Genomic DNA, 27,043 nt, shown 5'->3' on the forward strand with positions numbered 1-27,043 from the left:
TAAATAAAACCAAATAAAACCATCTGCCTTGTCCAGGACCATAGTCTACACGGACCGGTGCGCTATAGCCAATCAGAGCTACAGTAGGCCTTTATACAAACAAGCCATTTGGCACACGGGCCTGCCATCATTCACTTTGAACTGGACTGTGTGTTTACAGGCAGTTGCAACAGCGCGACTTTAGATCATTAGAACGCATTTGCCAAAAGCCACAAAATACACCTGAATGTATTTCTGCAAATATGTAAACACCACGGGAGTCCTCTTACATTTGGGAACTTTACAATCCTATTGATCAAACAACCATGAAAAGGTAGGCTCTCTCCCTCAGTTATGCACATCAACAACAACAAGATAAATAACTAATGCTAGCCAGAGCAAGATGAGCTCAAATCTAACAAAGAAAAATTTGATAAACCCTCTCAAACTTTTTCAGCTAGTTGGCCATCAAAATTGCACTGATAAACAATGGGGAATTGCATCCTCCTCGTCCTTCTGCAGCTTGCCTGCCAATGCATGCTTGTCCCAACCAAGCACCAAAGCTAACTGGCTAAAGTTGGCTAGCTAGCTACTTCCAGACACAAATGAGAGAACACGTCACTCTGACAATTTTACTCGCCATAGAAGAGCTGGTTAGGCTGTTTACATGTTATCTAGAGCGTTCGTGACTAACTATTACTTTTTTTGTCTACATTTACTGACACCGGTCATTTTCAGCGGGTGTTGCACGTTCGTACATTCATCAGTTGTTCTGCGCTCAGGCACACAGATGAGAGTGCTCTGAAGTCGGAGTAGAAAGCCAGAGTAAACTTGCGAACGCAAGCGATATGCTAACTGGATAACAGTCGTTCAAGCTCTTGCTAGTGAACCAAATGACACCTGCATCTCTAGCTGTGTATAGCCACCAGAAAAACGATATGAGGAGAAAAAGTCAGTCACTCACCGACTCCTCCAATGGCATGACATGATATCCTCCTAGCAGCTAGCTAGCTAACTAGCTATCATTAGGCTGCGTGTTTTTAGCTTGCTACATAAATAGATTTGCTAGCCTATTAGCCACATTATGACTGACTTGTAATCATTGCCCTTGCTAGTTTGATTGCATTGACATTCCCAGCCTTAGATACATTTGTCAGTTTTTGTCCAGAATATTGAGTCATTGAAACTGAATCAGTGTATCCTGAATGGAGGCAGCAAACAATGTACCAGGCCAGCTGTGATTTACAACCTGATAGCAATGTTTTTTGGACTACCAAGAAATGTATTGGTGAATTATATTAATCATGCATTGAACTGCATCCATCTATTCTGCAAACAATGCCTTAGTGTACGTCATGGAACGTTGAGTCAAATAGAACCTATGTTTAAAACCTCTTATAAAGTTGGTTTTGTAGCATTTTTTGCAACGGAAAGTAATAGTTGATTGGGAAATTCTTAATGCTTGTGTTTTTGTATTCTTATGATTGGGATCTACTGACTTATTTTCGAGTTTATGGACTGCTTATCCTTTAACATCATGCTGTGTGTGACTGCTGTCTTTCCATCGGCAGTGGTGTAGTGATGCCTGGAGAAGTGGGTATACTCTAATTTTGCCCAAAAGTTCCCAAATGGCTCGCCCAGTGAAGGAAAGTCCCCCTGTGTGAAAAATCCTATGTTTTCCTATGTTTTTTTAATGAGTTTTCCAGTAGATTTTTCAGATTTTCACTCTCAAAATCACACTTTTTTAAATAGAAAAAATACAAAAATGTGATGGTCTAAGTCCACAACAATGCTTAAACCACATCAATGTGATTGGGTGGGCCTGTCAGGGCCTGGCTCCCCAGTGGGTGGGCCTCAGTCCACCCAGGCCCATCCATGTCTACACCCCTGATGTAATCAGTGCATGATGACAATTGTGCATCACAAATAGCCTACTAACCAACACTTCGGACTAAACTTTTTCAATACCTGGTTTGCATACCCATTGTTGCCTTAGCATTTACTGGTAGATATCATAAGTTGAAACGTCTTTCCTACCCTACCCGCTAAAGATGTCATTCTTCTGTGAGCTGCTACATGCCAAAACCAGTCAAGAGCTGCACACTCTAGCTGCCTGCAGATGATATTCGGCTGAAACTAGCTATGTGTGCGGCGCGCATGTGAATATATTTCATGTGCTTTGCGATTGCATAGGCTACTTTGTGCATGATTTCTCTATTGTACTACATAATTGATAAGTCGTTTACCGCCACTACACTACTTTGATACGCATCAGTAGGGATTAAGAAGTGAGTATATGCAATGCCCACTGACTACGCATAGTCATTTTAACTCTACCTACATGTACATATTACCTCAATTACCTCTACTAACCGGTGTCCCCGCACATTGACTCTGCACCGGTACCCCCTGTATATAGCCTCCCTACTATTATTTTACTGCATTTCTTTAATTATTTGTTATTTGTTATTTTACGAGTCCTCACTGTCCAAGACCGAGTCAAGACCGAGTACAAATGTATCCAACACAGAGACAAGACCGAGACACTCAATATGTGTTCTCGAGTACCACAACACTGCTGGCTAGCTAGCAAACGTAGCTACACACAATAATGCCAACAACAACATCAACTCAAATCAAATCAAATGTTTATTTGTCACATGCGCCGAATACAACAGGTGTATACCTTACAGTGAAATGCTTACTTACAAGCCCTTAACCAACAATGCAGTTTTAAGAAAGAATACTACAAAAAATCACACAAAAAATACAATATAAAATAATACGAAATAAAGGTAACAAATAATTAAAGAGCAGCAGTAAAATAACAATAGCGAGGCTATATACAGGGGGTACCGGTACCGAGTCAATGTGCGGGGGCACCAGTTAGTCGAGGTAATTGAGGTAATATGTACATGTAGGTAGAGTTATTAAAGTGACTATGCATAGATAATAAACAGAGAGTAGCAGCAGCGTAAAAGAGGGGGGTGGGGGGTGGGCAATACAAATAGTCTGGGTAGCCATTTGATTAGATGTTCAGGAGTCTTATTGCTTGGGGGTAGAAGCTGTTTAGAAGCCTCTTGGACCTAGACTTGGCGCTCCGGTACTGCTTCCCGTGCAGTAGCAGAGAGAACAGTCTATGACTAGGGTGGCTGGAGTCTTTGACAATTTTTAGGCCCTTCCTCTGACACCGCCTGGTATAGAGGTACTGGATGGCAGGAAGCTTGGCCCCAGTGATGTACTGGGCCGTACGCACTACCCTCTGGAGTGCCATGCGGTCGGAGGCCGAGCAGTTGCCATACCAGGCAGTGATGAAACCAGTCAGGATGCTCTCGATGGTGCAGCTGTAGAACCTTTTGAGGATCTGAGGACCCATGCCAAATCTTTTCAGTCTCCTTAGGGGGAATAGGTTTTGTCGTGCCCTCTTCATGACTGTCTTGGTGTGCTTGGACCATGTTAGTTGGTGATGTGGACACCAAGGAACTTGACGCTCTCAACCTGCTCCACTACAGCATGTAACATTGCTAGTTAGCTATAAAATCGCCTAAACAAACTGCACTATCAATTTAGGAGTCTACAATATCACCATGTTCAATCTGTAGATCGATGTGCCTCACAGAGTGGAGTCTGACATTCGCAACGGCATATATTATTTTGAGGAGATGGGAAACGCTGCCCATGCGACGTCAATATGCCGCACGGTGCATTCTGGGCAATTCTGGGACAAGGACCGCTCTCCTTCAAGGAGTTTGGGAGTATGGGGGTGGGAGAATGGGAGGCTATTGGCGCTAGCTCAAAAACCCAACATTAGCATGAATTTCATCAACAAGAAGTGCAACATTACAAATATATTCCAAGATGTGAGATAATTAACTTGCTATCTGTAGTATCGTGTAGCTTTGGAATCGTGACATTATGTACTTCAGAGGAAAATAGACACGTTTCTCGACATATACACTGACTTTGAGAAGGAATTGAGTGACCATTAGCTTAGCAACCGTGTGATGCAGCATGACAACGTGAACACGATTGGTCAACAGTCTGCTGGGTGGGGCGTTATACGTTCCTTCTTTCATTGGATTCCTATCTCCTTTCTATAATATCTCTGGCAACTGCACCATTCAATGCACCCTGGACTAAACAGGCAGACAAATAGGAAAAATGTGCTAGACCCTCCGTTAAATTACAAAATTATCTCGCAAAACTATGATCAATGGCTCATTCCAGTGAAGACATCCTTCTGAGTTATGACATCGGCTAGTATTGAAATCTGACATGTATGACAGACGTTTTCACGATCTAAATGTCGTATTCCTATTAACTTCCAGTGTAGTGAGAGCGACTTTGTCACGGTGCTACATCATTCTGGCCGGATTTCTGCCTGCTTGAATGCCAATAACTCAGATACACATGAAAACATGAAATTACCCAGGGAATCGATAGAACATCACTCAGAGATGCACAAAAACAATATAACATTCAAAATGGGTGAACCTTTCCTTTAACCAAATAGCTACACGGACTATCTGCATTGACCCTTTTTTTACTCATAACATACATACGCTGCTGCTAGTGTTTATTATCTGTCACTTTATTCTTAGTTATATTTACATATCTACCTCAATTACCTCGTACCCCTGCACATTAACTGTATATAGCCAAGTTATCGTTACTCATTGTGTATTTATTGTTGCTTTTATTATTACATGTTTTACTTTTCTATTATTTCTCTATTTTTCCTTTCTGCATTGTTGGGAAAGGCCCATAAGTAAGAATATTGTTAGTCTACACCTGTTGTTTACAAAGCATGTGACCAGTGGTAAATTAGAACAATTTTGAATTTATAATGATCTGCCTACACACATCACATCCTACAGACTTTTTCTTTAAGGACATGCTCGGGAACTTTGGCAGCTACTAAGTAGCCTCTCGCTTTGGGCTGGATGTGTCAATGTGTAGTTCATACATGCAGAATTTATGAACAGAATTACTATTTTACCTCAATTAGCCACGAAATCCCTAGTTTGAAAGTGACTGTTTACTGGAAGCTGTGCAGCGCCATTTTCCCTACATTTTCCCCCACGTGGACCAATTCCTTAGCAATTTCAAATCAAATCAAATCAAATCAAATTGTATTGGTCACATGCGCCGAATACAACAGGTGCAGACATTACAGTGAAATGCTTACTTACAGCCCTTAACCAACAGTGCATTTATTTTAAACAAAAAAATATTTAAAAAAACATTAACAAAAAGAAGAAAAAAAAAGAAAAAAAAGTGTGGAGAAAAAAAAGAGCAGAAGTAAAATAAAGTGACAGTAGGGAGGCTATATATACAGGGGGGTACCGTTGCAGAGTCAATGTGCGGGGGCACCGGCTAGTTGAGGTTGTTGAGGTAATATGTACATGTGGGTAGAGTTAAAGTGACTATGCATAAATACTTAACAGAGTAGCAGCAGCGTAAAAAGGATGGGGTGGGGGGGCAGTGCAAATAGTCCGGGTAGCCATGATTAGCTGTTCAGGAGTCTTATGGCTTGGGGGTAGAAGCTGTTGAGAAGTCTTTTGGACCTAGACTTGGCACTCCGGTACCGCTTGCCGTGCGGTAGCAGAGAGAACAGTCTATGACTAGGGTGGCTGGAGTCTTTGACAATTTTGAGGGCCTTCCTCTGGCACCGCCTGGTATAGAGGTCCTGGATGGCAGGAAGCTTTGCCCCAGTGATGTACTGGGCCGTACGCACTACCCTCTGTAGTGCCTTGCGGTCGGAGGCTAACCAGTTGCCATACCAGGCGGTGATGCAACCAGTCAGGATGCTCTCGATGGTGCAGCTGTAGAATTTTTTGAGGATCTGAGGACCCATGCCAAATCTGTTCAGTCTCCTGAGGGGGAATAGGCTTTGTCGTGCCCTCTTCACGACTGTCTTGGTGTGTTTGGAGTTCTAGTCAATGAGTTTCAGCCCCTCACCATTTGAGTGACAGCTAGCTGCACACACAGCAGAGCGAGAGAGAGAGAGCAATGACCTGGTGCAGATTTTCGGGGAACACTTTTGGCTTGTGAGCGCTACTTTCAGAACTACTGGCTTAAAGTATAGTCTTACGGACTGTTCCTTTAACGGTAAGCCTACCACAGCACATCTTACAGACTGTTCCTTTAACAGTAAGCGTACACAACTTCAGTCGGCCTCCACAGCACGTCTTGACTTCCCGTGCTCACAATTGTCTGTGGCTGCTGAGAATCTTTCAACTCAGGGCTGTTTCCGTATCCTAATAGCTCCCATCTGTGTGATAATGATCCTCTATACCACAGGTGTCAAACTCATTCCACAGAGGGCCAAGTGTTTGCAGGTTTTCGCTCTTCCATTGTCCTTGATTGATGAATTAAGGTCACTAATTAGTAAGGAACTCCCCACACCTGGTTGTCACTGGCTTAATTGAAAGGAAAAAACTAAAACCTGCAGACATTAGGTCCTCTATGGAATGAGTTTGACAACCCTGCTATACAGCGACGAGAGGAGAGGGGCTGACAGAGGACTAACCAGGGTCAAATGCAAGGACCTGCTGACCTCTAGTGGATACTCTGGGTGTTACTGAAACTGTTCAGACCTGAGTCACTTGAAGCAGTGAAAAAAAATACTTGATGATAACATTGACACCCAACAAGATGCAAAAATTCTTGGAATATTACACACCATAGAATAATGTTATAATGGTCTGGTAAATCAAAAAGCGCTATGAAGTTCAACTCACTGTGAAGCACAGCGCAGGAAACAGAGCAAACATAGGCCTATCCACTGTAACAAAAACTGTCTTTAAACTTTAAAGGGGTTAAAACAATAACAAAGCCTCACCCTGCCACTGTTTTGGTGGGGGATGGGGCTGTGGGATGGGGCTGGAGAAATGTAACCACTCTCAAATGTACAGTGAGGGAAAAAAGTATTTGATACCCTGCTGATTTTGTACGTTTGCCCACTGACAAAGAAATGATCAGTCTATAATTGTAATGGTAGGTGTATTTGAACAGTGAGAGACAGAATAACAACAACAAAATCCAGAAAAACGTAAAGTGGTTTTCCCACTGGCTATAGGGTGAATGCACCAATTTGTAAGTCGCTCTGGATAAGAGCGTCTGCTAAATGACGTAAATGTGCCCTTGAGCAAGGCACTTAACCCTAATTGCTCCTGTAAGTCGCTCTGGATAAGAGCGTCTGCTAAATGACTAAAATGTAAAATGTAAAAATGAAGAAACACAAAAGAACTGTCAATCTCCCTCGGCCTGGGGCTCCATGCAAGATCTCACCTCGTGGAGTTGCAATGATCATGAAAACGGTGAGGAATCAGCCCAGAACTACACGGGAGGATCTTGTCAATGATCTCAAGGCAGCTGGGACCATAGTCACAAAGAAAACAATTGGTAACACACTACGCCGTGAAGGACTGAAATCCTGCAGCGCCCGCAAGGTCCCCCTGCTCAAGAAAGCACATATACAGGCCCGTCTGAAGTTTGCCAATGAACATCTGAATGATTCAGAGGAGAACTGAGTGAAAGTGTTATGGTCAGATGAGACCAAAATGGAGCTCTTTGGCATCAACTCAACTCGCCGTGTTTGGAGGAGGAGGAATGCTGCCTATGACCCCAAGAACACCATCCCCACCATCAAACATGGAGGTGGAAACATTATGCTTTGGGGGTGTTTTTCTGCTAAGGGAACAGGACAATTTCACCGCATCAAAGGGACGATGGACGGGGCCATGTACCGTCAAATCTTGGGTGAGAACCTCCTTCCCTCAGCCAGGGCATTGAAAATGGGTCATGGATGGGTATTCCAGCATGACAATGACCCAAAACACACGGCCAAGGCAACAAAGGAGTGGCGCAAGAAGAAGCACATTAAGGTCCTGGAGTTGCCTAGCCAGTCTCCAGACCTTAATCCCATAGAAAATCTGTGGAGGGAGCTGAAGGTTCGAGTTGCCAAACGTCAGCCTCGAAACCTTAATGACTGATCTGCAAAGAGGAGTGGAACAAAATCCCTCCTGAGATGTGTGCAAACCTGGTGGCCAACTACAAGAAACGTCTGACCTCTGTGATTGCCAACAAGGGTTTTGCCACCAAGTACTAAGTCATGTTTTGCAGAGAGGTCAAATACTTATTTCCCTCATAAAAATGCAAATCAATTTATAACATTTTTGACATGGGTTTTTCTGGATGTTTTTGTTGTTATTCTGTCTCTCACTGTTCAAATAAACATACCATTAAAATTATAGACTGATCATGCCTTTGTCAGTGGGAAAACGTACAAAATCAGCAGGGGATCAAATACTTTTTTCCCTCACTGTATGGACAAAGCTATGGATACAAGGACTAACCATGCATTATATAAAAAGTATAGTTTAAACCATATTTTGAAGCTATACACTGTAAGTCGCTCTGGATAAGAGCGTCTGCTAAATGACTAAAATGTAAATATAAATGAGTAAAACAAGCTTATATTTCAGGTTTTGGTGGGGTATGGTAGTTGAACTAAGCTAATGAGGCATCTTTAAGTTATATTCTTCAAGATTCAGTGGGTATATATCATTAATTTATAAGTCTGTTGACTATAGTGCTGTTGACTATAGTGTGGGAATGTTCAGGGACTATGCTATATAAAGGTCTGTTTATGAACACACACACACACACACACACACACACACACACACACACACACACACACACACACACACACACACACACACACACACACACACACACACACACTCCTGTTATGTACCTGTAGAGAATGCCAGTACAGTGTTGTCCCAGAGGCCTGTCTCCTGCAGTGCCAGTCTGATGTTTCCCACAGCCTCGTCCATGGCTGACACCGTGCCAGCATACAGCCTGCGGTTCGGGTCTTTTATGAAACTGTAGTGGGCGATGTAGCACTCTGGGACCTCAAGAGGGACGTGGTCCACTTGGAGAGCCACTTAGAGAAAGAGGGGCTGCAAGACAGCACACAAACAGGCCATGAGTTATGATTAATGGCTGTGAATGTGTGTGTGTGTGTGTGCGCGCAGCCTGTGTACTGTACCTTTTAGGGGTCCTGTTTAGCGATGATGCTGGTAACCCTGTTAGTAAACAGCTGAGTGGAGTAAGTCCCTCTGTATCCTGCAGCGCAGGTGACTGAAGTAGTCCTCACTGACTGTCAGGGGGGGGCATGGGTGGGACAGAAACACACAAGTTTGGTCAGATATAAATACCCCATTGTGTACATGATGAAAAAACGTAATGAAACTGTGTTTTTCATCATCACTTCCAAGTGTTTCTGGTGAGAATCTGTTGTTACTCAGACATGTAGCCAGGCCTAGCCACATCCTGATGAAGACATAACAGATGAGATGGTAGTGAAGTAAATGTGTTTGCAAGAGTCATTTTCATCACTGATGACCAAGTGGTGTTTCTTATTCCCAGTCATAATTATGGCAAAACCTAGCCCAAAGGCCAGTAGATGGCGATATTGAGTCATTTCATCTTACCGACCAAACGCATTGTGTGCAGCCGGCAGTACATTTGTATCCCCCATGGACCGGTTCGTACTTAAAACATTCTCCATTCAGGCTGCAATGGCGTCGATTTTCTCCTTAACATTATTTAATGGCGAGAAGGCATTAAAAAATGGGGAAAATATGCGTACTTTCTATATGAAACACAATTTTCCACCACCATCCTAGAGTGGCTAACGCTACTTCCTAATGTTGCACCCTTTGTTCAGCCAGGGATAGGCTCTCTACATCAGACTGCTGAATGCGATGCACAACATCCGAGACTAGCTTTTCTAGTCATTATCCACTCTAGCATGGGGGTGGACAATTGTGTTTCATAAAGAAAGTACGAATATTTTCCCTGTTTTATATATTTATATATTATATATATTTAATAATAATGCCTTGTGAGCTGGAGGGCTAGCATGCCCCCACATTACCAGGTAAATCCTTTTTTCTATATTTACAATTTAGGTAAACTATGCTAGCCTATGGAGTCCCTTGGGAAACCCAACTACCGAACCATTCAATGATGGATGGAGACATGTTGACATGTTTCAAGCAGACCACCATAGTCCCTGTGCCCAAGAACGCAGAGGCAACCTGTCTAAATGACTATTGCCCCGTAGCACTCACATCTGTAGCCATGAAATGCTTGAAAGGCTGGTCATGGCTCACATCAACACCATCATCCCAGACACCCTGGACCCACTCCAATTCGCATACCGCCCCAACAGATCCACAGATGACGCAATCTCTATTGCACTCCACACTGCCCTCTCCCACCTGGACAAGAGGAACACCTACAGTGCATTCAGAAAATATTCAGACCCCTTCACGTTTTCCACATTTTGTTACGTTACAGCCTTATTCTAAAATGGATAAAATAAAACCATTTCCTCATCAATCTACACAAAATACCCCATAATGACAAATAATTTTTGCAAATGTATTAAAAAAGAAAAAACTGAAATAAGAATTCAGACCATTTGCTATGAGACTTGAAATTGAGCTCAGGTGCATCCTGTTTCCATTGATCATCCTTGAGATGTTTCTACAACTTGACTGGAGTCCACCTGTGGTAAATGTAATTGATTGGACATGATTTGGTAGGGGCACACACATGTATACATAAGGTCCCACAGTTGACAGTGCATGTCAGAGCAAAAACCAAGCCATGAGGTCAAAGGAATTGTCCGTAGAGCTCCGAGACAGGAGGCACAGATCTGGGGAAGGGTACCAAAACATTTCTGCAGCGTTGAAGGTCCCCAAGAACACAGTGGCCTCCATCATTCTTGAATGGAAGAAGTTTGGAACCACCAAGACTCTTCCTAGAGCTGGCCGCCCGGCCAAACTGAGCAATCGGGGGAGAAGGGCCTTGGTCAGGGAGGTGACCAAGAACCCAATGGTCACCCTGACAGAGCTCCAGAGTTCCTCTGTGGAGATGGGAAAACCTTCCAAAAGGACAACCATCTCTGCAGCACTCCACCAATCAGGCCTTTAAGGTAGAGTGGCCAGACGGAAGCCATTCCTCAGTAAAAGGCACATGACAGCCTGCTGGGAGTTTGCCAAAAGGCACCTAAAGGACTCACAGACCATGAGAAACAAGATTCTCTGGTCTGATGAAACCAAGATTGAACTCTTTGGCCTGAATGCCAAGCGTCACGTCTGGAGGAAACCAGGCACCGCTCATCACCTGGCCAATACCATCCCCACTGTGAAGTATAGTGGTGGCAGCATCATGCTGTGGGTATGTTTTTCAGTGACTGTCACGCCCTGGCTCTGGGGACACTTGTATGTTGAGCCAGGGTGTGAGTTTCCTTTGTGTATACTGGTTGTTGTGTTTCTATGTTGGCCGGAGTGGTTCTCAATCAGAGGCAACGAGTGTCAGCTGTTGCTGGTTGTCTCTGATTGGGAACCATATTTAGACAGGCTGTTTTCCCACAGTGGTTGTGGGATCTTGTTCCGTGTTCCAGTGTGGTTTGTGTTAGACCGAGGACGTCACGTTATCGTTTGTTGTTTTGTTCGTGTTGTAATCATCATTTAATAAAGAAGTATGTTCACCTTCAACGCTGCGCCTTGGTCCTCCTCCTTCGACGATCGTGACAGTGACAGGGACTGGGAGACTCATCAGGATCGAGGGAGAGATGAACGGAGCAAAGAACCGAGAGATCCTTCATGAAAACCTGCTCCAGAGTGCTCAGGACCTCAGACTGGGGGCGAAGGTTCACCTTCCAACAGGACAACGACCCTAAGCACACAGCCAAGACAACGCAGGAGTGACTTCGGGACAAGTCTCTGAATGTCCTTGAGTGGCCAAGCCAGAGCCCGGACTTGAACCCGATCGAACATTTCTGGAGAGACCTGAAAATAGCTGTGTAGCGACGCTCCCCATTCAACCTGACAGAGCTTGAGAGGATCTGCAGAGAAGAACGGGAGAAACTCCCCAAATACAGGTGTGCCAAGCTTGTAGCGTCATCCCCAAGAAGACTCAAGGCTGTAATCGCTGCCAAAGGCGCTTCAACAAAGTACAGAGTAAAGGGTCTGAATAGTTATGTAAATGTGATATTTCAGTATTTATTGTGTGCAAAAATGTCTAAAAACCAGTTTTTCCTTCGTCATTATGGGGTATTGTGTGTAGATTGATGAAAAAACAAACAATTTAATCCATTTTAGAATAAGGCTGTAACGTAACAAAATGTGGAAAAAGTGAAGGTGTCTGAATACTTTCCGAATGCACTGTAAGTGAGAATGCTGTTCATTGACATACACTGCTGCTTCTGTTTATTATCTATCCTGTTACCTAGTCACTTTATACACTTTGTACATATCTACCTCAATTACCTTGTATCCCTACACATCGACTTGGTACTGGTACCCTGTGTATATAGCTAAGTTATTGTTACTCATTGTGCAGTTAATCCTCAAGTTATTTTTCTATTATTTCTCATTTTTTTCTCTCTGCATTGTTGGGAAGGGCCCGTAAGTAAGCATTTTACAGTTAGTCTACACCTGTTGTTTACGAAACATGTGCCAAATAAAATTTGATTTGATATGATTTGTCTGGTTTTTATCTTCCCCTTTAATCAGGGACTTTCAGACCCTGTCAGTGGATTCTCTGTCCAATCAATAACATGCTTGTTCTTTCAGGGTCTAGACCTGGTTACTGTTAAGCACTTTGTGACAAGTGTTTTTGTAAAAACTCATTAGAATGGACTGACACCCATAGAAATATAATTATTATATTATAATAATATTTCTATGCGGACATCTGCCCACATAACAACCTGACAACAACAAGCTCACCAGAATGATGCATTCACCTTTGACCCAGATTAAAATGGCTGCTCCACCATAGAAGAACAGCAGCAGGGATGTAGTGGGGCGGAAACACACCTAAACAAGGACTACACCACTGGTTTATTATGTGAATAGTGTTGTTAACACACCTGGCTGTCACACCAAATTAGCATTGTTACCTGTAGTGTTTATGTTACTCTGTCAGTCATCTCAACTAGCTACAGTGTTTAGCCACCTTTCTTTTTTAGCTTGTAACCCTAACATTGAGTTTGTTCAAATCAGTTCAATGAATAAACACTGCCATCTTCTGGCCATCTTGATAAATAACACCAAGGTAAATATTTGATATCCAGGAAGTAGCCTTGTCGTTTTTAAATTTTTGTAGGCTTTTTGAATGGTATTCAATGGGCAAAAACGTAGCGCAATAGTCTTCAGCAAAAACACTTAATAAAAGGCATCTGGCAGAAGTAAATTCATCCACAAACACGATTACCATTTTACATATATCTTAAACGTCTGCGTTTTCACAAATTTGATGATACAATCATCAAACCCATTCAAAATATTATGGGACAGGACCCGGAAGCGTGACGTAGGACGACGTAATTTGCACATCGTGTTGGGTGGGACTGGGAATGGCTCTGGACCATTTGTATGAACCAAAGACGAGACTACAGATTCATTCACGTCACTTATTACAGACAGGACCAATTAACAAAATGTGTACAATAAACAAATACATTACTCTTCAAAGCTTTACTGTAGGAGGGTCATTCCACGAAATTAGTGCCTTTGGAATCCCTTTGATATTTTAATTTTAATTATATAATTTTTGCCCTTTAATATAGATCACATGGAAAATTAAATAAATCTGATTTTGAATATGAAGAAAGACTTGCTAAAGTGGCAAAATTCTGCATCCTCTGTGACTTCTAGGAAGATTTTAACCCACTTAACCTAGTGCTTTTGTTGCTTTGACAAAATCATTTCTAAAGATTATTGCTAATTTCATGTTATTAGTGATTCATTTTAAGGTAAAAAAACCAACCTTTCCCACATTTTAAGGTCAACCCTGTTACATGAACTGAACTCTCGTTTTAATATGGTGAAACTTTTCCATATTTTTTAAATTTTTTTTGTAAGGAGACATTGAACATCTCATAGTCAAATCATAGTGTAAAAACAGGTGAGCTGGTTCTACTCTTTTTGGCCATTTTCTGGTGTTTTGTGGTGGAAAACTGAGCAGGTCAAGCATAACAGGTCAACCCAGTTACCCATAGATAGACAGGCTAGAAATGTTTCAACAATTTCAAAAATAAAAGTTCAAGCTTGCATCAAGCTTGCCCGTCCCTGTTGCACACAACAAGCTTCCATTCCCCACGGGGATTTATGGCTGATTTAAGATGAACTCGTCAACCCTGTGACGGTCAACCCTATTACTTTATTTGGCACATATTAGGCACTTACTATAGTAATTTTGATGGGAAAAGGTATTTTTCATTAAGTTGAACATGCTCTTTATGACAGAATGTTAAAGGTTTGTGAAATAAAACCAAGTTACACTACGCAAAAGGCACCTAATTGGTGGAACGACCCAGGAATGTTTAAAGTTTCAACATTAAACATACAGTCTGTGCACTTTGATTGATGAAAATATTCTAACTGAATACAACGGAATGACTCTTTGGTCAAAATTGTAAGAATACCACTTTGTGAAATAAATACAGTGCGATTCCCTCTAACTTTTCACCTTTCTAACCCCTCATTAAGGAGTCTCATCTGCCCTAACATTTGTCAGATCTCTTCAGGTCCCCCTTCCTCTTCCTACTTCTCTCTGTCCCTGTTTCTGTGATCTGCTCTTCAAGCTAATTACAAGAACTCTTTTGTACATATCCCACAGTCTTTCTATAAGTCCCTCTATATCTCCATTCCTTTCCACAATCACTCTATCCTTCTCCATCTCTCTATCCTACTCCTTCATCTGTCTATCCTTCTCCTTAATCTGTCTATCATTCTCCTTCATCTCTATATCCTTCTCATTCATCTGTCTATTCTTCTCCTCCATTTGTCTGCTGAACTCCCTCTGCATCTTTGTCTGTGAGATCATGATGTTCCTCTGTAACTCAGGTAGGACTATCTTCATCAGGTTTCTCTCTGCTTCAACTCTGGCCTCCATCTCCTTTCTCTCATTCTCTTTCTCCTCTCTTAATCTCTTTAGCTCTCTCTTAATCCCTTTCCTCCTATCAGACTCTCTCTTCAGCTCTCTCTTCAGCTCTCTCTTCTTTTCCTCATCCCTCTCTTCTTCCATCTGTCTCTCCAGTTCAGTTATTCGTTCTCTGAGTATTCTGATATCTCCCTCGTGCTCCTGGATTACTCCCTCTATCTTCTTCAGAGAGTCCTGCAGCTCCTTCTCAAACCTCACTCTCATCTTTCTCTCCTCCCTCTGTTTCCTCTCCTGTCTCTCCATCTGGATCTTTCCCTCCATCTCTCTAACCTGGGTCTCTGTCTCCTGGTAGGTCTGACTGCTATAGAATCTCTCTCTGTTTCCTGCCACCATCTCCTCTACCTGCTCCAGCAGCTCTGGGACCTGAGTGCCATGGGCCCTGTCCTTAATGTTGAGGATGTGGTACCTGCTCCCACATTTCTCTACAAGCTGCTGGAGGTCCTGACTCCCTGCTTGGAGAAACTCCTCAATGCTCTGCTCTTTCAGGCCATCAGCATGGGTGAATAGAATCACAGTGTGTTCCCAACAACCCTCCCCAAACATCTCCTCTATTCTCTCCAGCACCCCTCTCTCCTCCCCCTTAGAGGGCTCCACTGTTATGACCAGGAGGAAGGTGTGGGGTCCCGGGGCAGACATACGGACACAAAGCCCCACATCCTGTCTAATCTCCTCCAGACAGAGTCCAGGACAGAACCAGTCTGGAGTGTCCACCAGCACCAACCGTCTCCCAGACACGTCCCCCTCTCTCCTCTTACTCTTCTGGGTCACTGCAGAGGGGCTGGCCTGGACCCCAAACTCCTCTCTGCCCAAGATGGTGTTTCCTGCTGCACTCCTCCCAGCCCCAGTCCTCCCCAGCAGCACCAGTCTCAGCTCAGACACACTTGGAGACACTGGGGAGTCTGGACTGCTGCTCTCTCTTCCCACTGCAACACAACACACAACGCTGCTCAACACACTTTCTGGAGGTTGGACCATTTAGAAACATTATAAAACAACAGTGAAAACGTTATATTTAGGGTTTCATTCATGCTGTTTGTCCTCCTCAGTGGAAGTGTGTGGTCTGTACCTGAGGTCTCTCCTCCCACTGAAACACAACATAGAGAACTGGTCAACATACTGACTCATCAGAGACACATTTAAAAACATAGTAAATGACCTTTGCTGAATTCCAAATACAATACACATCATGGTGAAATATAGATTGTTGAAGAAAATAGTAAATATCAAGATACAGTGGCTTGCGAAAGTATTCACCCCCCTTGGCATTTTTCCTATTTTGTTGCCTTACAACCTGGAATTAAAATTGATTTTTGGTGGGGTTTGTATCATTTGATTTACACAACATGCCTACCACTTTGAAGATGCAAAATATTTTTTATTGTGAAACAAACCAGAAATAAGACAAAAAAAAACAGAAAACTTGAGCGTGCATAACTATTCACCCACCCAAAGTCAATAGTTTGTAGAGCCACCTTTTGCAGCAATTACAGCTACAAGTCTCTTGGTGTGTGTCTCTATAAGCTTGGCACATCTAGCCACTGGGATTTTTGCCATTCTTCAAGGCAAAACTGCTCCAGCTCCTTCAAGTTGGATGGGTTCTGCTGGTGGACAGCAATCTTTAAGTCATACCACAGATTCCCAATTGGATTGAGGTCTGGGCTTTGACTAGGCCATTCCAAGACATTTAAATGTTTCCCCCTAAAACACTTGAGTGTTGTTTCAGCAGTATGCTTAAGGTCATTGTCCTGCTGGAAGGTGAACCTCCGTCTCGGTCTCAAATCTCTGGAAGACTGAAACAGGTTTCCCTCAAGAATTCACTGTATTTAGCGCCATCCATCATTCCTTCAATTCTGACCAGTTTCCCAGTCCCTGCCGATGAAAAACATCAACTCACAGCATGATGCTGCCACCACCATGCTTCACTGTGGGGACGGTGTTCTCGGGGTGATGAGAGGTGTTGGTTTGCGCCAGACAGCATTTTCCTTGATGGACAAAAAGCTCAATTTTAGTCTCATCTGACCAGAGTACCTTTTTCCATATGTTTGGGGAGTCTCCCACATGCCTTTTGGCAAACACCAAACATGTTTGCTTATTGTTTTCTTTAAGCAATGGCTTTTTTTTGCCACTCTTCCGTAAAGCCGAGCTCTGTGGAGTGTACGGCTTAAAGTGGTTCTATGGACATCTCCGCTGTGGAGCTTTGCAGCTTCTTCAGGGTTATCTTTGGTCAGATCATGTGACACTTAGATTGCACACATGTGGACTTTATTTTACAAATTATGTGACTTTTGAAGGTAATTGGTTGCACCAGATTTTATTTAGGGGCTTCATAGCAAAGGGGGTGAATACATATGCACGCACCGCTTTTCCGTCATTTATTTGTTATAATTTTTTTAACAAGTTATTTTTTTCATTTCACTTCACCAGTTTGGACTATTTTGTGTATCTCCATTACGAAATGCATTTAAATTACAGGTTGTAATGCAACAAAATAGGAAAAATGCCAAGGGGGATGAATACTTTTGCAAGGCACTGTAGATAACAGTTTGAGGCAACATTCATAGACTAGAAAAAACAGGAGAAAACAGGACAATATTGATAACTCACTGTCTGGAGGATAATCCATGCTCTGTCTCCTCCTGACTGGGAGTATGGAACCTGAATCTGAGGTCTTTCCGTGTTCTAAAACAACAAATAACATCCATTTAGAATGGGAACATTTAGAGAGCTTGGGAATATAAGGTGCTATCTGCAAAAATATGATTCTGAGATAATTGGCTTTAAAAGAGTCTATTGACGCATCCCGAGTGGCGCAGCGGTCTAAAGCACTGCATCGCAGTGAGGCGTCACTACAGACATGGGTTCGATCCCAGGCTGTGTCACAACCAAATCTTTTTTAAATATATATTTTTTATACTTAAAGGGGTCCTAAAATTCCAAATCAAATAGCTAAATGATCCATGGTATGACCATCTTAAAACAATTCCACATGTTAGCTTAGTAGAAAGTACAATAAATATGATGATGGAATGGTAATAATCTTACCCAGTTTAGCATTTTCATTGTTGACATCCTCCACTTGTTTGTCTCTTTCCTTTAATTGCTTCTCTCTCTCCTCTAGTAGTTTCTTTCTCTTCTAGTTCATGCCTCCTCTCTTTAAGTTCATTTTCTTTTTCCTCTAGTAGTTTGTCTCTCTCTTCTGGGTAGTTTGTCCTTCTCTCCCAGTTTGTGGTTCCTGTCCTCTAGTTGAAGGTCTTTTTCCTGCAGTACGTCTCTGAAGTTCTCTACTTGGCTGTTCTTGTCCTGCAGGTCCTTCCCCAGTGCCTCCAGTTGTCTCTTACTCTTCTCCACCTCGGCAGTGTCCTCCAGTAGTCTCTCTTTCTCTCTCACTTGCATATCATCCAGTTGTGTATCTTTCTCCTGGAGGTGTTTGATGTTCTCATTCAGTTGCTTTGTGGTTTTCTCTAGTCTGCTCTCTGTGTCCTTCAGTTCTTTATTCCTCTCCTCCAGTGTTGAGTCCTTGTCTTTTAGCTTCTCTTCAGATTCCCTCAATGTCTTCCTCATCTCCTCTAGTTGTTTTTCTTTGTCTTCTAGCTTCTTTTTTTACTGCTGGATGTCTGAATGCTTCTTTTTCCAACTTCATTTCTGAGGGAGAATGAGAATCTTTGATACATTTATTGTTGACTGACTGAACTGGTAATTTGCTGAACATCATTCATTCATTCATTCATTCATTACAAAAAACTAACAATTATTTGTCAGTCTCTTACAGTCAACAGTCGTATTGGATTAACCAATCATTATCAGATTTATTGATTATTCTATACATTAACAGATTCATTAGTCTGGAAAACTGAATGAGATCCTGTTCCCTGAACCAATCCACTTTCCTCTAGACTCTCTCATACTTACCAAGCTCACCAGCTGATTCTTCCCTCCTCAGCTTCATCTTCTGGGTCTCATGTTGTAAATAAATGGAACCTGGACCTGTCCCTATGGTGTAAAACAGAGAAGTGAGTTCTGTGTGGTAGATTACATCACATGAATACAGGACAAACTAGACCAATCCGATTTCTCAAGTCACTCAATCCTCTCTCTTGTGGAGAGTGTGGACACCAATGAGATCTGGTCAGCTCCATTAATAGCATGTTTCTATTGGCCCATTTCTGGTAATAAAGTCAATTGTCTTATTATTATTTTTTGAGTGGCCAATATTGGGTTCTATGGCAGATATACAATATTGTGGGAGGAGGCAGGGCTATGTAAACCCAGGTGGATATCAATAAGAAAAACAGCCAAATAAAGAATTACTCACCCAACCACCATTCTCCTGATCATCCATTATCCAAGATGGAAAGTAATGAGTAATGATAATGTAAAACAAAATTAATTAATTATTGTAATCTTCAAATCGCCATCTTTCCATATCCGCGGGAAGTAGTTTGGGGGTGGGGGTGCTGCGTTTTTTTTAGCCGACGGGGGAAAAATGTCCCCCAAACATTATCACCTGAATATTAGGTTTATATTAGGTTTAAAGGTCTGTGGAATGGCGTGTACAGTGTACTACTCAACCTCATCATACATAGGCTACATTCACTCAATTAGCCTACTTGTGGAACAGTGAATACAGTGCAACATGAAATAGATGCATAATACACGCTATCAAGGCCGACTTCAAATACCGACATCAATGTGAAAGTAACCGGAGCATAAAACAGCTGACTACAAATGCAAACTATGCCAGATAAATTCTACACATGCATTGAAATAAAAGGCATGCATTGAATAAATTACTTAGGCCTACAATCAACAAGGACGCATAAAGACAAACAAACTCGACCAAGGAATGAAGAAAAATCGACACATTAAGGCAGCGCCTGTGATTCAGCACCACTGAATGGACAGCGCCTCGGTACAGGTAGGCATATTGGAGCTCTGTGGGGTGTGGCTGAATGGACAGCATCTCTGTCTAGTGGCCAGCTAGAATTAGGCTATTCAGTTTGTGGGCAGTTAGACATTTTCTGGGCACAGTTGAGTAGCCTACAATGCTTAACTGGCACGCAGATCTTTAGAAATTGTAGGATCAATTGTAAATTGTCACTCATATGAAAAAGGTTGGCTGGTATAGGCTATATGAAGCACCCTTGTGGAACTGTGCATACAGTGTACTATGACAGTGTCATTGTCTCGTGCGCTTCCTACCAACATTGTTCCTCTGTATTCAGAGATGTTCCTTATAATGTGTGCCCCCAGCTCATTTTTGTATTTGCCAGGGAAGGGAAACATTCTGCGAATGTTGCATCAACAAGGTGTTTCTGAGAATATTTAAACATTGTATCAACGAACGAGGTGGCTCGGAGAATATTGAAACATTTTGTATCAACAAGACTGCTCTGAGAATATTAATATTGCAATATAGTAGCCAAAGCAGATGCGGCCCACAAACAGCTTGACTCTGTCTGATATTATTGTGTTGCCTACGCAGCAGCTGTTAGGTCATTATATACTAAAAACAACCCTACATCCACACTATAGCTAAATAAATTAGCAATATTTAGTGACGTTTTGCCAGCAAGATTGATCTGTTATCAATCTTGCTGGCAAAACGTCACTAAATATTGCTAATTTATTTAGCTATAGTGTGGATGTAGGGTTGTTTTCAATTAAATTGAGATACTCTAACAGTTAGAGTATCTCAATTTAATTGAGGAAGATGGCCAAGCAAGACTGGTAGAGTGAGAGGTGGAAATGCATTGTACCAGAGGCAGGTAGGCTACAGGTAGGTATGCAGGCAGAGGATGATGATGTAGGCCTACAGCAAGAAGTTAAAAAAGTTTGCCCAACTAGGTAATCATTAATTATTTGCATTATCTCAATTATCATTCTGTCACTGCATGACAATGCACATTTGTTATAGCCTACACTTGTTATTGTCTTTGAAGGGGAATTGCTCTAAATAGCAAGTTTTTCAGTTATTTATTTTCATACCAATAGGCATACATGAAAACAAAATTGCACTAGCCTACTGGGCGAATAAATTAAAATGTAAATGAGGCTTACAGCTATCACAACCTATATGTTAATAGCAATAAAACAGTTTTTGGTTTCGAATGGTCACCAAAAAGGAGCGCTCCCCACCTCCCAATTCCCAATTAAAGTAACTTCTGGCTATCAGATTACAACAAGGCTTACAATGCCAAGTTCAAATGCCGACATCAACTTCAAAGCAATCGGAGCACTGCCTAAATAGCTGACCTGCAAAGCAAATGGCACTGTCTCTGCCCTCTGCTTTTTAAAAGTGACAGAAAAGGCACACAGGCTGGCAGCTGCTCTCCGAGCAATGCTCCGCATGGTCCACAACGCTTTTAACCACTAAGCTACCTGCCGCCCTGAGAAAGTAGAAGTGTTCTGTACAGGGAAAGAGACTGGTTGTTATTGTTGTTGTTTAGGTGTTTATGAACATTACTGGAGTTATAGAACACTTACGTCCACTGCCCCATAAACCCACTGCCCCTCCTCCTTCTGTTCTCCATGGATGACCGACCATATGTAGACTCCTCCTTCTGACTCCCTGTAGTCTCTCAGCCTCAGAGACACATTGCCTCTCTCCAGCTCCTGGGCGATCAGACTCACTCTGCCCTCATAGCCACTCCTCTCTGTCACCTGGCCATTCTTATACAGGTAAATACACTCTGTCCCTTTAAACCACCTGATTGTCATGGCGACAGCACTGGTCTCAGGTGAGAGGTGACAGGGGACGTTGACATCATCACCATCCCGAGCCTCCACACTGTCTTCAGGGCTGGTGAGTTTAAACTCATCTGTGTCATGTTCACAAATACTCTCATCATAAACACAGCTCAATGAAACGCTACAATAGACATACAATGACAGGGACAAACTCAGCTACAACTCCTCATCTTCCAAACACATTTAATCCATGCAGATACACATGTACAGAGAAAAACCACAAACTTATTTAACTCTCAATAGTTGGTTTAGTATTGCTTTCCAATATGAATGCAAGAAAATAGAAAAATGAATTCCAACATGATGACTTATTATGAACTCTGGCCATTTTCCCTGCAATAAAAAGAGAAAACATTTATATTGACATAATTCCACCATCTATTCATCAGATGATCTCTTTCTGTCAGGCACACAGATACAAACATGTCTTCCTCTTCCTGCAGTCCTCATTGTTTTGAAACAGGAGTGTTGTCTCTCATTCGTATCTCTCAAATACACAGGACACAAACATATTCTTTCTCCAGTCCTCACTGTTGTGGCTCATTTGGAAAGTGAAATATACTGAGATCTCCTCTTACCTTTACTGGTCTTCATGTCCACCACAGAATACAAATAGTTTATTTAAATCTATAACAATGCACCACTATTGAGAAAACATACCGTACATGAGTACACAGAGACATATCTTCACAACGTTTTTACTGATCACTGTTTCTCAGGCCTGTACAATAAATCTACAGACTCTCACCTTTACTCAGGTACACCCTCACAGGTAAACTCCTCTGTCTCTCCCCAATAACCTCTCCCTTCTCTTTATCTCTGTATGTCAAGTGTAGAACTGAAAATAACATGAAGGGTGTGATCAGTGGAATGGTTTACTTATTATCCACAATCAATTTAATTTACTCAGGTACTTCTCTGTCCTCTTCTGCCGTTCTCTCTCTCTCTCTCTCTCTCTCTCTCTCTCTCTCTCTCTCTCTCTCTCTCTCTCTCTCTCTCTCTCTCTCTCTCTCTCTCTCTCTCTCTCTCTCTCTCTCTCTCTCTCTCTCTCTCTCTCTCTCTCACTTGCTCTCGCTAACTGTAAGTCAAGTAGAGAAGTGCAGATCACATGAAGGGAGTCATCAGCAGAAATCCTTTACTTATTATATCATCATATGATCCTATTGTGATTCATGTACAACTGTGATCAATCCAGCAACATTCAGTACAGTTTATTACCATAAAATGATTGCAAGATTTGTGTGCAGGGAAAGAGCAAAGTTGATCAGTTGACACTGATCTTTGAAACTAGAATGCTGCAGTTGTACTTACTAAAACTAAATGTAATAATAGTATTAGTGACTGTTGTAACTTTCTCGTGGCTGGTGATTTTAATGCAGGGAAACTGAAATCCATTGTACAGTTGAAGTCGGAAGTTTGCATACACCTTAGCCAAATACATTTAAACTCAGTTTTTCACAATTCCTGACATTTAATCCTAATATAAATTCCCTGTCTTAGGTCAGATAGGATCACCACTTTATTTTAAAAATGTGAAATGTCAGAATAATAGTAGAGAGAATGATTTATTTAAGCTTTAATTTCTTTCATCACATTCCCAGTGGGTCAGAAGTTTACATACACTCAATTAGTATTTGGTAGCATTGCCTTTAAATTGTTTAACTTGGGTCAAACGTTTCAGGTAGCCTTCCACAAGCTTCCCACAATAAGTTGGGTGAATTTTGGCCCATTCCTCCTGACAGAGCTGGTGTAACTGAGTCAGGTTTGTAGACTTCCTTGCTCGCACACGCTTTTTCAGTTCTGCCCACACATTTTCTATAGGATTGAAGTCAGGGCTTTGTGATGGCCACTCCAATACCTTGACCTTGTTGTCCTTAAGCCATTTTGCCACAACTTGGGGTCATTGTCCATTTGGAAGACCCATTTGCGACCAAGCTTTAACTTCCTGACTGATGTCTTGAGATGTTGCTTCAATATATCCACATAATTTTCCTTCCTCATGAAGCCATCTATTTTGTGAAGTGCACCAGTCACTCCTGCAGCAAAGCACCTCCACAGCATGATGCTGCCACCAACGTGCTTCATGGTTGGGATGGTGTTCTTCTGCTTGCAAGTCCCCCTTTTTCCTCCAAACATAACGATGGTCATTATGGCCAAACAGTTACATTTTTGTTTAATCAGACCAGAGGACATTTCTCCAAAAAGTACAATATTTTTCCCCATGTGCAGTTGCAAACTGTAGTCTGGCTATTTTTATGGTGGTTTTGGAGCAGTGGCTTCATCCTTGCTGAGCAGCCTTTCAGGTTGTGTCAATATACGACCAGCATCTTCACAAGGTCCTTTGCTGTTGTTCTGGGATTTATTTGAACTTTTCGCACCAAAGTACGTTCATTTACATTTACATTTACATTTTAGTCATTTAGCAGACGCTCTTATCCAGAGCGACTTACATGAGCAATTAGGGTTAAGTGCCTTGCTCAAGGGCACATCGACAGATTTTTCACCTAGTCGGCTCGGGGATTAGAACCAGCGACCTTTCGGTTACTGGCACAACGCTCTTAACCACTAAGCTACCTGCCGCCCTAGGTACCACACCAAGGTACCACGTTCATCTCTCCTTCCTGAGCGGTATGACGGCTGCGTGGTCCCATGGTGTTTATACTTGCGTACTATTGTTTGTACAGATGAACGTGGTACCTTCAGGCGTTTGGAAATTGCTCCCAAGGATGAACCAGACTTGTGGAGGTCTATAATTCTTTTTCTGAGGTCTTGGCTGATTTCTTTTGATCTTCCCATGATGTCAAGCAAAGAGGCACTGAGTTTGAAGGTAGGCCTTGAAATACATCCACAGGTACACCTCCAATTCACTCAAATTATGTCAATTAGCCTATCAGAAGCTTCTAAAGCCATGACATCATTTTCTGGGATTTTCCAAGCTGTTTAAAGGCACAGCCAACTTAGTGTGTGTAAACTTCTGACCCACTGGAATTGTGATACAGTGAATTATAAGTGAAATAATCTGTCTGTAAACAATTGTTGGAAAAATTACTTGTGTCATGCACAAAGTAGATGTCCTAACCGACTTGCCAAAACTATAGTTTGATAACAAGAAATTTGTGGAGTGGTTGAAAAACAAGTTTTAATGACTCCAACCTAAGTGGATGTAAACTTCCGACTTCAACTGTACCTCCTTTTTACCAGCAAGTCACCTGTGCAACTGGAGGCGACAAAATCTAGATCACATTTACTCCACACACAGAAACACATAGAAGACCATCCCTCACCCTCCCTTTGGCAAATCAGACCATAACTCTATTCTCCTGCTTCCTGCTTACAAGCAAAAATTCAAACAGGAAGTACCAGTGACGCGCTCAATACGGAAGTGGTCTAATGAAGCAGATGCTAAGGTACAGGACTGTTTCACTAGCACAGACTGGAATATGTTCTGCAATTCATCCAATAACATTGAGGAGTTTACCACACCAGTCACCAGCTTCATTAATAAGTGCATCAATGACATAGTCCCCACAGAGACCGTATGTACATACCCCGACCAGAAGCCATGGATTACAGGCAACATCCGCAACTGAGCTAAAGGCTAGAGCTGCCGCTTTCAAGAAGTGGGATACTAATCCGGACGCTTTTAAGAAATCCCGCTATGACCGCCGACGAGCCATCAAAAAGGCAAAGCATCAATACAGGACTAAGATCAAATCCTATTATGCCGGCTCTGATACTCGACGGATGTGGCAGGGCTTGCAAACAATTACGAATTACAAAGGGAAACCCAGCTGCAAGATGCCCAGTGACACGAGCCTACCAGACAAGCTAAATGCCTTCTATGCTCGCTTCGAGGCAAGCAACAATGAACCATGCATGAGAGCACAAGCTGTTCTGGACTACTGTGTGATCACGCTCTCCGTAGCCAATCTGAGTAAGACTTTTAAACAGATTAACATTCACAAGGCCGTGGGGCCAGACGGAATACCAGGACACACACTCAGAGCATGCGCTGACCAGCTGGCAAGTTTCTTCACTGACATTCTAAACCTCTCCCTGACCCAGTCTGTAATACCTACATGTTTCAAGCAGACCACCATAGTCCCCGTGCCCAAGAATGCCAAGGTAACCTGCCTAAATTACTATTGACCCGTAGCACTCGTCCAGTATCTACATCCATGAAATGCTTTGAAAGGCTGGTCATGGCTCAAAGCAACACCATCAACCCAGACACCCTGGACCCACTCCAATTCTCATACCTCCCCAACAGATCCACAGATGACGCAATCTCTATTGCCCTCCACACTGCCCTCACTCACCTGGACAAAAGCAATACCCATGTAAGAATGCTGTTCATTGACTACAGCTCCGCATTCAACACCATAGTCCACTCCAAGCTCATCACCAAGCTAAGGACCCAGGGACTGAACACCTCCCTCTGTAACTGGATCCTGGACTTCCTGACGGGCTGCCCCCAGGCGGTGAGGGTAGGCAACAACACATTCGCCACGCTGACCATCAACACGGGGGCAACTAAGGGGTGTGTGCTTAGTCCGCTCCTGTACTCCCTGTTCACCCAGGACTGCGTGGCCTCGCATGACTCCAACACCATCATCAAGTTTACTGATGACACAACGGTGGTCGGGACTGATCACTGACGATGATGAGACAGCCTACACGGAGGAGGTCAGAGACCTGGCAGTGTGGTGCCAGGACAACAACCTCTCCCTCAACGTCAGCAAGAAAAAGGAGCTGATCGTGGACTACAGGAAACGGAGGGGCGAGCACGCCCCCATCCACATCGATGGGGCTGTAGTGGAGCGGGTCGAGAGCTTCAAGTTCCTCGGTGTCCACATCACTAAGGAATTAACATGGTCCACACACACCCACATGGTTCCTCTTCCCCTTCAGGAGGCTGAAAAGATTTGGCATGGGCCCTCAGATCCTCAAAAAGATCTACAGCTGCACCATTGAGAGCATCTTGACTGGCTGCATCACCGCTTGGTATGGCAACTGCAAGGCACCCAACCACAAGGCGCTACAGAGGGTGGTGAGTACGGACCAATACATCACTGGGGCCGAGCTCTCTGCCATTCAGGACCTCTATACCAGGCGGTGTCAGAGGAAGGTCCAAAGAATTGTCAAAGAAGACTCCAGCCACCCATGCCATAGACTGTTCTCTCTGCTACTGCACGCAAGCAGTACCAGTGCACCAAGTCTGGAACCAACAGGAACCTGAACAGCTTCTAACACAAGTCATAAGATTGCTAAACAAGAATGC

General features: G+C 42.8%; 1 pseudogene; it reads right to left on the reverse strand.

The window, feature by feature from the left end:
- The window catches only part of LOC121583506, a 34,019-nt pseudogene extending 15,443 nt beyond the window's left edge, over window positions 1–18,576 (reverse strand).
- Window positions 18,577–27,043: the final 8,467 nt, after the last annotated feature.

The sequence above is a fragment of the Coregonus clupeaformis genome, chromosome 15, assembly GCF_020615455.1.
Source record: "Coregonus clupeaformis isolate EN_2021a chromosome 15, ASM2061545v1, whole genome shotgun sequence".
Classification (NCBI taxonomy): domain Eukaryota; kingdom Metazoa; phylum Chordata; class Actinopteri; order Salmoniformes; family Salmonidae; genus Coregonus; species Coregonus clupeaformis.